Genomic DNA, 11,785 nt, shown 5'->3' with positions numbered 1-11,785 from the left:
TTTTTTTTTTTTTTTTTTTTTTTTTTGTCTTGCCCAGAATCAAAGCTCAGGAGCCCAGTTGCCAAAAATGCATCTGTACTCACACAAAGGCACACCTTGGTTCATGATGCTGAAAATTTCATAGACTTAATGTACAATTCAGGCATGCAACATTTTGTTTTGTCTATTTTGATTAAGAGATGCCTTCATTTCATCAAAGCAAATATTTTACCTTAGTCCTAATCTTAGATAAAATCTGGTTATAATCAGTGGTGCATATTAATTTAAACTAATTTTTAAAGTAAAATTCTGGTTACCAAACATAAAATAAGAGCAACTGCTGATGTCCTTTTTGAGGTACTAAACAACCAACCMCACATGAGAGCAATCATTTCACTTCATGTTTCTACAACATATTTAAAACACATTAGCCACCACGTATTTCAAAACTTCTTCTGCTTTTTAGAGAAAATCATTAGCGTGTCAAAGCAGAAACATACCTTTATAAAATGAAAATGTGCTCTTTTAAAACAAAAAGTAAATTGCATATTTATTAAAACACTCCATCTCTATCTTCTGCTGCTTATCTGTTGTCGAGTCAAGAAGGCAACAGGTCCAGGAGAGAAACCCAGATATCTTTCAACCATGCAACACTTTACAGTTCATCCTGGGGGGACCCTGAGGCGTTCCCAGGCCAGAGAGGGTATGTAATCCCTCCAGCAAGTCCTGGGTCTTTCCCGGGGCCTCCTACCAGAGGGACATGTCCAGAACACCTCTAAAGAGAGGCATTCTAATCAGATGCCCCAACCACCTCAACTTACTCCTTTCAATGCAGAGGAGCGGTGGCTCTACTCCAAGCTCCCCTGGAGGATGAAAAAACTCCTCACCCTCTCTCTGAGGCTGAGCCCAGCCACCCTACAAAAGAAGCTCATTTCGGCCACTTGTATCCAGGATCTTATTCTTTCGGTCATGATCAACACCTCATGACCATAGATAAAGGTTGGAATTAGAGATGTCCCGAACCAGATTTTTTTGGCTCCCCATAAAATCAGATTTTTTTAATTATCAGTCTTTCCGATACCGATGCAATATCTTTATTTTTTTAAATTCCTTTCCAAGTGACAAGGTTGGTAGTATTAAAGCGAGCCCTGCTGTTCCCACCACGAGAAACATCCAGTTTGCAGATTTTGCAAGATGCAGTTTCAGCATCATTGTTTTCCATTGAAAAGTGTTCCCACACTGTGGACAAGGTTGCATACTTGTGTGCGTCTTGACTTCTTAACGGCAGTTGTAAAGCATGAGGATGCTGAAAACTGTTGTGAAAACTGGATCGGCCCGATCACATGACTAAATTCAATACTAACCGATTTTCAAAATACGGCCATATCTGCCACCGATACCGATACAGAGTATCTGATCGGGACATCCCTAGTTGGAACGAAGACAACCAGTAAACAAAGAGCTTGGTCTTTCAACTCAGCTTGTTTTTTCTTTTGTTTTTTGATTTTTTACCACAATCCGACCAAAGCAATGCCCTCATTAACTGAGGATGAGGCCCCAATCCATTGATCTACCTCTTGTTCCATCCTACCATCACTTGTGAACAAGACACCCAAATACTTAAAYATTGTCACTTGAGATAGAGACTACCCTCAACCCAAAGGAGGGAATTCCACCTAGGGTTGGGCGATAAGAATTAATCACAATTAATTGTGGTATTTAGCCGACAACGATTACTTTGACGATTAATCCTCTGGAGTCCCTGGACGCCCTTATGTCCTAGTCACATGACCTATTTAGTGGGAAAGATTTGCTCTTCGTAAAAATCTTTTCCAAATTGTGTCAAAATCAGACTTCAGGCTATACTTCAAATTTTAAATTGTGTTGATAGATAAATAAATTACAGAACTTTTGTTTAAATATTCGTCAGATTTGAAGCGGAGAGGAGCACTAAGCGGACTGACTAGGGAAATATCCAGTCAGTCTGCCTGGTGGCATTAATCGTATTAATCGTCAAGTGCCAAAAAATAACCGATTAATGTTTTTCTGATGATTAATTGCACACGATTTGATTATGCCCAATCCTAATTCCACCCTTATTCAGTTGAGAACCATTGCCTCATACTTAAGAGGAATTGACTCTCTTATTCCAGCCGCTTCACACTCAGCTGTGAACTGCCCCAGTGCACGCTAAAGGTCTTGGCCCCAAGATGCCAACAGAACCACATCATCTGCATAAAGCAGAGGCGAGACCCTGTGGTTCCCAAACCATACACCCTCCTCTCCACAAGATCCTGTCCATAAACCTTACAAACAGGATCTGAGACAAGGGACAGCCCGCACTAAGAACAAGCTCAAATTTGTGCCAAGCATCCACACATTTGGTTTGGGTATACAGGGACTGGTTAGCTCTTAATAGCAACCCAGACACTCCATAATCCCACAGAACCACCCACAGATTGCCTTGGTCATAAGCCTTCTCTAGGTCCACAAAACACATGTAGACCAGAGAGGCGAACTCCCACCCCCTTAGCAACTCCACAAGGGTAAAGGTCCACTGTTCCACAACCAAGATGGAAGCCACATTATTCCTCTTAAATCCAAGTACACTTCGCTGCAGCATGCAGAACGGGGCGGTGACAGACCTTTCCGTCAGTCCCATACCTTATTTGGAAATGGGACTATTGCATTCCGGAAATGAAGGGGGCGCTAGTGACACTATTTTCTATCGAACACTWTCAACATTAACAATACAAATTTTACAGTAAGGAATTTCTTATCTTTATTTGCACCCATCCTTTTTCTCTTTTATGAAAGTTTGTTTGTTTGAAATACGCCTTATTGTTTGTACATTGTATTATTTTGTGTGTTCTTTGTTGTTTTTCCAATCTTTATTAAATCTTTGTTGTTTTTGGATATTAATATTATATTACAGTAACAAACTAACCTTAGGCATTAGGCCTGTGAGGTTAACCTTAGGCATTAAACCTGTGAGGTTAACCTGAGGGTCTGTGTTTGGGGAGGTGGATAAAAGAAATTAATAAATAATGCTCTGAGTACTTCAACGTGAGTAGAAGAAACTCTTTAACTTCTTCCTTTCTTCTTCCTTTGCTCTCTTAATCCCGCGCCGGAGCAACCTTCATTTCCGGAATGCAATAGTCCCATTTCCATATAAGGTATGGGACTGACGGAAAGGTCTGTCACCGCCCCGTTCTGCATGCTGCAGCGAAGTGTACCTCCTTAAATCCAAGATTTGATGATCAGTTGGAGCCTCCTTTCTAACAACCTGGAGCAAACTTAGCCAGGGAGGGCAAGAAGAGTGATCCCATGATGGTTGGAACACACTCTCTGATCCCCGGAGATTAAAACATTTCTAGTACTTAAAAATACAGGTTTTTACAATGCTAGTTTAGCAAATTCACAGTAAAAATGTGCAATGACACCATAGCTTTGAAAAAGTGATGACTGTATTTCACGACTTTCCAGAGTTTTATAAACTAAGACAGAAGTTTTGTCCAATAAACCTGCAATGCAAACACATTTAGTGCCTCTATCACTTATCAGAGGCATAAGCATCTAACCTTGTCACGAATAATGCTTTAAAAATTGACTTCACCTAACCAGTAAGATATCCTAATTATTTTCAATATGTCAGAGTGCCATACTTTTCAGCAAAAAGCTTGAAAAGAATTCCCCACAAAGAAGAGGGATTTCATCCCTCAAGCTTTTTCTGAAGTTCTGCCTTCAACAATATGTAGTAATCTTTACAAAATGTTTTAAGTGAATCTGTCTGAAAACTGAAATAATAGAATGATGTTGTGTTTAAGCCATAGAAAATGATTGATCCATCTCAGTGTTGTTCAAAATAGTAGTTAAAAAACTTAATTTATAGTTTTGAAAGTGTTACAAAGTAGACACAAATTTCACTGTGACAAATACAAGATGCCTTGTTTGTTAAAGCCACAGGGTTAACATACAGTCTGAACACTGTCCTCTCACTCTCTTGACTGAAGGACTTTTCACACACCCACCACCTCCCATCCTTCGCTGCTCAAGAGTAAACATTTTCCTGAGTCCAGTCTCGTTTTTTCCACTCCGACCCTGAAATGAAAGAGCTTATTCTCCATTTCCTTACGCGCACACTCACTCACTCACTCTTCATCCCATCAGCTTACCATCCGTCCCTCTGACTCACGCCTGAACAGATGAATCTAAACTCTTTCCATTTGCCACTTTTTTTTTCCCCACCCAGTGTGTGCAAGCAATCAAGCCACTGCCAGCTTTAGGTTAAACTTCCACTAAAATTCTCTTATCACGAGGAGCTAAACTAACCGCCTTCCTTTTGGACCCAGAAGAGGTCACTTAATTGTCTGTGTGGGAGGTAATGTCCAGCACTGCACACACTACTCACTTGTCTCAGACAGACCCTGACCACACACATGCTGCGAGATGAGCAGGGAGTATTATCTTGGCTGACAGCAGAGAGATGACAGAGATTGGCAGGTGAATGCACTGGCTGCACACCATTTGCAGCGCAGGTGACAAAGCAGTAAGCATGGTTTTCACTTCATTTCAAGCAGCAAATCAACCAGGGCATCATCTGAGCACCCTGCTCAGATCCAACAGCTAAACTGGCTAAACCATGTGACTGATTTTGCTTCCAAGATCCCAATGTGAGGAATAAAGTCACTTAATAAGCCCAATTTGACACTATTGTGATGTGCGATATTATTCATTTTTCTGTCTAAGCTGCACATTTATGTCACCCACTGTTRAATGATGTCCTAAATTTTGATTGACATGAGAATTCAAACCTGATTTAAGGTAACCCCTCATCCCACTGGTGGATACTGCTTTGCTCARGAGGAGGCCCCTTCCTTTCCAGCTTGTCATTTTCCCACCCGGGTCATCATCACCCAGCTGGCTAAAGTAGGCAGTTTGGGCGCTCGGCAGCCGACCAGTCCACGCGCCATCACGTGGTTGTTCGGCGTTCATTTTCGCACAGACCTTTCATAGTTCCTTAGACACCCCGAGCCGAGCTCCTGGGAAACCCCTCCCGCTGCAGCATACGTCACTGAATGGGATTTCTTCCCGGGGGAGTCCAATGCGAAAAAAAAAAAGTGAAACTCGTCACTCGATGTTATTTATCCACAAACTGGTCCAGCATTAAGCTCCAAAGTTTTTATCAGTAAGATTCCACCGTGAAAAATGTCTGTTTTATCCCATTTTATAAGTTTTTGGCCATTTGACTATCTTTACAAACCGCTGCTTCCTGGTACAACAGTTGGCTCTGGAAGCGATCGCTTTTTTTTTTCTGTTTTTGAAGCGAGTGGTAGGCTTGGGCAATATTGGCAAAAAATTAATCACAATTAATTGTGGTATTTAGCCGATAACGATCAATTTGACGATTAATCCCCTGGAGTCCCTGGACAGCCTTAATCTGTAGTCACATGACCAATTTAGTGGGAAAGATTTGCTCTTCGTAAAAAAATCTGTTCCAAATTGTGTGAAAATTACAGATTTCAGGCTGTACATCATATTTTAAATTGTGTTGATAGATAAAACTTTACTTTACTTTAGACAGAACTTTATTTTTAATATTCGTCATTTCTGAAGTGGAGAGGAGCACCGAGCGGACTGATCGGAGTAAACCCCAGTCAGTCTGCCTGCTGGCATTAATCATATTAATCGTCAAGTGCCAAAAAGTAATCGATTAATGTTTTTCTCACGATTAATTGCACACTATACGATTATGCCCAACCCTATCGAGTGGTTGAAGCAAATGCAGCATCTGAGCACTTTCAACACAAACGTTCCCACGAACTTCTGACCAATCACACCATATAGTTTGTATGTGTTCTTATGTGGAGGGGTTGAAAAGTTTGACACRCGGGTTGCGACAAGAAGTGCAGAAATGTCGGCAATGCGAACAGAAATAAACGCAATTTTCGTCACGAAACTGTGACAATTCGGCAGCAGCATGCTGGAGCCTTTAAAAAGAATCAATCCACCCATTGAATTACTTTACACCCCACCCCCTCCAGCTTCCAGAGTGGTTCATTCCAGTTTGATAGGAGTTTTTAACTATATAGCGGCACAGGCACTTTACTTGCAAATTTATTAAAATATGTCAACAACAGAAGACTTGTCCATCCAACCTTACATATTGAGGCCAGAGTCTGACTCAGAGCCAGAGGAGAATTAAGATGACCAAAYTGTAGTTGGTAAATCCAGACCTTATTTGGAAGTTCCGCCGCAAGTACTGTGACATAACAGTTCAGAAGACGTCCAAAAATAGAGAAAACGGAACACGTTGAAAAATATGACAAAATTTGAATTTGGGCAAAACTGAATGGTGTGCAATGAATTTTCAGAATAACTGTCAACAATTATTATTTGCYACTTTGTAATTACTGCAATTAGTGCAACATGACCTATTTTTGTGWGCGATGCACTCTCACTATCAAGCGCACGTCTGAGCCTTTGGCATATTGAGTTAAAATATGCTGCCACTCCACATTGGTGAAAAAGTGGGTTTCAATTCACAGCTTACTAATTTAATCAGGTAAAATGAAAAAAGTTAGTTTGACTGAAGATTCTAATTATATCAATAATTTTTATCCATTTATCGTTTTTGGCTATAATGCCACAACTAATCGTGATAACCTTTTTTTTTTTTGCTAATATCGCCCAACCCTACTACTTCCCATTACACATGATTAAGTGGTGATGTGATTGCAGCATACTCAGGGGTCTTGAGTGGAGCATGTTGTGGGCACACTGGTAAAGCTTGGTCATCACTGGGCATCATGGAACATAGGCTATGATCATCATGTGATGTGATAATAACAGTTGTGCTGATTTACTCTGACATAATCCAACAGTCTTGCCATGACGGAGTGTGAGATCATCTTTGAGTAGGWAAAATCTATTTGACAGGTACAGAGAGAGCAGCAGGGTCTACGGACGGAAAGTGGTTTTCAAAATTTTGAAATCAATTTAAAATGGGCAGATTTGAAGGACTAATGGAACAGCCACAACTAACTTTTTATTGTTTACACTGGCACCTGGYAATGACATGGCATCTTGTTTCCTTGTAGTGCTTTACTGACTGGTAAAGCACTGCTACAGTCACCTTTTGACACAACATATACTTCTCACATCTCTCCACAAAAAATAAATATAACACAGAGTCTTTCATCCATCATATTTTATTTTGAAAGTATTATAAAGTGAACTGTATACCGGTAATCAGAGGTGAGYTCAGCTTCACTGTATGGATGTGTTTGAGAGTCAATGGACTGAAATCAGCTCTTTATCACAGCAGAGGGAAACGTGTGCAAACAGTAAACAGAGCATTAGAAATAAGTATTTCTGTTTTGGGCACAAATCCAAGGATTGTACAAAAAAAAAACTCTTTGGGAAAAAATTATTAACTGGCAGATCTAATGTGAAGTTATCTTTTAAAGCTGTTTATAAAAAATTCAAAACATCCTTTAAAAAGGGAGCTAATCTGGTAAAAAAAAAGAAATAATCAAAATGTCCAAAGCCTGAAATGACAGCTGTTAAAATGGAATTCAGCTTTAATTAATTTTATTACTTGCACCTGTTGTGRCATGCCTTCTATGTTGCAACCTTTTCTAAATTGTTTTGTCTGCTTGTCTCCCTCTCGGGCAAAAAAACAGACTTCTGATCTCATGTGACTTTCACACGTAAAAAGTCGTAAACTCGTAAAGCGGCATTTATGAATCGGTCACCACGGTCAAGGTGTTTGTCTGAAGCTAACCCCTTTATTGACACCGTACTACTGCAAAAAGCAGCTCATCCATGCAATAAAATCAGATTTTTCACAGCTTACAAATCTCTTTTGCACATATAAAACCCACGGCTGATCTGTGCAAACAACTTCAGAAACACACGAAGGCACGTTGCAGCTTGCCGTCTTGAACTGTGGTTTGTTTAGGCATCCCTTCATAATAGGTGCAGCACAGTGCAGCCATGTTCCTCTGTGTTACTTCACCCCCACCTCCACCCGCTGAACTCATTCAGCACGAATCAGTTGATTTCACTGCTGACCCGCAGAGAGAAGAAGAGCAGCCCGGTCCGCTCTGTCTCTCATTATCTGCTGCCTGTTCGTCAAACTAACCGCAGCCAGAGAAGAATACCTGCGTTCCCTTTTGAAGTCCGTGCCCGAGCTACAGTAAATTATTAGCGATCCAGCTACACAGCTCCAGGCCCTCAGGACACCCTCAGGCTGTTCCAACTGTGGGTGCCTCTACCTGTCATTCCAGCTGCTGGGCACCTTTCATTGAGGCTGACAAGAATTGTTACTACCCATGTTTAATCGTCCTACCCACCCTCTCACATGCGGTGGATGTGGGTGAGTTTACGTAGGCCTAAAACAATAGAAGAGCAAGAGATGGGGAAGCAAAAAAAAAAAAGGGGGGGGGGCACAGCAGCCCAGCTGAAATAGCCAACATTCCTTTAACAGGAAGAGAAGGTAGCCTTTGGGCTCGAGACAAGCCTGCACTTGCAGAGAGAGAGAGAGAGAGAGATGACAAGTGCGGTGCTCCTCTCGTCTAACAGAGCGTAACAGGAAGTGGCAAGGCCTGCTTCACATGGGGCCTCTTGGGTGCAGCAGCAGCAGCGCCTGGCTGGGAACACGTCATGGTCTCCAAAAAAAAAAAAAAAAAACCACCAGCTGCAACGCCCTTAACACACAGCATCTAACAACGAGCAAGACTAAACCCTATGAGCACTCCGAGGAATTTATTTTGTGACACGTGCTCTGACAAAATTCAAGTTTGTGGATGAAAGCGTGCACACACTAAGACAAACTTTTTGTTTGTTTGTTTGTTTTAGGTGCAGTTATTCAAAACTGAACCAGCATCACATGTTTAGCCTCTGGGAGCAGCAGGATCATGAAGCCGCTGTAGCTGTGCAGTAATAACAGCTTCCTGCGAACACAGGAAACGCTCAGCAGWGTCCTCTGGTCCACAAGGGAAAAAAATCACCATTGGAAATCAATTATGTGCAGACACTAATTATTGAACTCTGTCTACATTGAAGCGTCCACTCCATRTTGTCTGATTTAATGAGTGAGAGGTCCAGAGGAGGAGGAGGGTGGCTTGAGATTGGCTACTTAAAGCTCTGTGCACAAACAGGGTTGGCAAATGAGAGAGAGAGAAAAAAGATGAACAGATGTGGCAAAGGTTAGCACGGCTTATTTTTAAGACTGACAATAGCTAAAGGGGTTACAGTGAATGAAAACATAATGGACGCCTTTTTCTTTCTCTGAGAAACAACCAAACTACTTAGGACTTGGCTCCCTGGAGGCCTAAACAGGCAGATCAGAGGAAATGATTTATTCCATGCAGCTCAGTGATGGCCCACAATCAGCCAGAGAGCACTGACTCAACTTAMACTTTGCATGCCTCTTAATTCATCAGTCTGGATTTTCCAAATCCGCTGCAAACTCCAACACYTCAGAACCCAACCGTGCTGTATTGCAGTGGTTCCCAAAGTTGGGGTCGGGACCCAAAGTGGGGTCCTGAAACATCAAGGTGGGGTTCTGAAAAGATTTTCTAAATTAATTACATTTTTGCCTTAGTTGCCTAAAATGTATGAATGTAGAATAATAAATATTGTTACTATGCCCATGTTTAGTTGACCTGATAACAAATGTTTATCATCCAAAAATAGTTGTGGGCACAGGTCTCTGCTGCTGTTATTTTATGGGTCAAAAGCTGAAAAGTTTGGGAACCACTGCACTTCAGAAATCAATTTAAAGTGGAATAAAATAATTGGTGATGTAATATTTTCCCTATAATTATTACAAAAACACAAAATGAGTATAAATACTTATTTATATTTGTGTAGCCTTTGTTTTTAGGGTTAATAACAAAGTTTGTGTACTCAGACTAGTAATATTTGGGGTCACAAGTTTTTGCCATGAACATTTTGTGGGTCAGAAGATAAAAAGTTTGGGAACCACTGCTGTATTGGACCTTTTTTTTTATTATTTATGTGAAGCAGAGATGTGTTTTCGCTTCAGTCTGGAAAAAGGGCGATGAAAAACACAGATTTCACAAGGTCACCTGCAATAAACCAAGCACTGACAGCCTATTACACAACATAACTCCCCTCGGGAAKATTGAACTGATTTGTAGTTCGAGATAAAACCACAAAACGGGGTCCGCATAAATCCTGCACGGCTCAGAAACACAACTTCTCTGCTACCTGAAGTTTCACCAGCCTGTCTGCAAACTCAACACTTCTGACACACCGTCCAAACTGCTCAAAAGAAGCACACTTTCTGCCTGAGGGGTAAAAAAAATGAAAAACGGTGGTAAATTAAGTCCTTAAACCGCTCCAGCTCTGAGAGGAGAAGCCACAGCCGAGCACAGCATTCCTGTATGCGGCCGCTACCGTGTGGAGCTGTGGGGGGAACTTAAGCCCGTTCGTCTCGGTGAAACAGCTCTACGTGACTTTAAATATGCCCCACGAAGCAAAAAAACACTCCCAACAACTCCTTACATTCGCTATAGTTGTGTTAAAACGACGTACTCACCCGTGAAAACCGAGAAAACGACGGGCGAAGCGTCTATGGGTTTCCTGCTCGAAAGTTGCCGTGTGTCAGTGGGAGAGAGGAAAAAAAATAGTACGCGGAAGTACACATAAAAAAAAAACGCCAAGGGGAACGAGCGGCGACTAAAAAGTAGCAATTTATTTACTGTAAATGGTCGAGTCCGCTTCGCTCTGTGTTATTATGAAAGTGACAACAATGTATTTTCCTCGTTTCGGTGCGTTTTGCAGCTTAAAAGTGGAATTAAAAGCAGGGTTTGCGGTTTGTTTCCGCGCTGTGTTACACAGTAAGGCGTCCCCTCTGTCCCACTGAGCCGCCTGCGACTTTTCCCAGTAAAACCTACATTTACAGGCCTCACAGGTGCTGTGATAAAAATCAGAAACATCGACACAAGGTAGCATTTGTGGGAAAAAAAATTGCTAAATGACTTAAAAGCTACCAACTAATAATAATGGATTTAAAATCTTTATATCTCTTTCCACATCTTTAGTAGTTGTTCTAATTGAATTTTGCACATAATTGAAAGCCTTTCGGTCAGTTTAGAGTTCATTTGAATGTACTTAAATATAAGTTTATCATGTGAGATCTTTGTCTCAAATGCTCTTTTGGACTGTTTGAACAGATGTTTCCAAAGTTAAGGGCTCAGATCCAAAATCCCCCCGTTTCTTGCTCAGGTGTTCTTGCTAATTGTGTCGTTTTGGYGCCACCTTGTGGACAAACGTCGTCACAACGCCTCCAATTAAATGCTACAATGCAGCTGTGGAAAAGTGCTGCCCAGGGACACCCTGTATTTAAACTAGTGAGCTGCTATATGTGCAGAAAACAAGACAAATTCCAAATAGATTTAAAATGCACGCAGTTTGTAAAAAAAAAAAAAACCAAAGCAAAACTTTGAAAGTTAAGAACTATTTGAATGAGTTATTGAACTTTCAGGTGTCTGATTTGTTGTTCGTGAAAAAATATTTCAGGCTTCTATTTTAGGATATGCATGTAAAACAACAACAACAACAACAACAACAACAACAACAACAACAACAACAACAACAACAAAATACAGAATATTTTCTTTGTATTATATAGACTATATTCATTTTTTTTATTATTTTTATTTTTGTCAGTACAAGCTTAAAGTGAATTAATGTTATAAAGTGTTGGGAGTTTTATTTGCATATAAATGTTCAGTAATATTTTAGAATAAGTACGTTTAGGACCCCTTTACAG

General features: G+C 40.8%; 1 protein-coding gene across 4 annotated transcripts in view; it reads right to left on the bottom strand.

Moving 5' to 3' along the window:
* The window catches only part of arhgef1 (Rho guanine nucleotide exchange factor (GEF) 1), a 56,736-nt gene extending 45,867 nt beyond the window's left edge, over window positions 1-10,869 (bottom strand). For 3 of the 4 annotated variants that reach the window (XM_014017268.1, XM_014017270.1, XM_014017269.1), the window contains exon 1: window positions 10,550-10,869. The gene's annotated coding sequence lies outside the window, so the exon portion shown is untranslated. The remainder of the gene's footprint in view (window positions 1-10,549) is intronic. The other variant, XM_014017272.1, reaches the window with a different exon arrangement.
* Between the last annotated feature and the right edge of the window lie 916 nt (window positions 10,870-11,785).

Source organism: Austrofundulus limnaeus, unplaced genomic scaffold, assembly GCF_001266775.1.
Source record: "Austrofundulus limnaeus strain Quisiro unplaced genomic scaffold, Austrofundulus_limnaeus-1.0 Scaffold165, whole genome shotgun sequence".
Lineage (NCBI taxonomy): Eukaryota > Metazoa > Chordata > Actinopteri > Cyprinodontiformes > Rivulidae > Austrofundulus > Austrofundulus limnaeus.
This window is presented reverse-complemented; position numbering and strand designations above follow the sequence as displayed.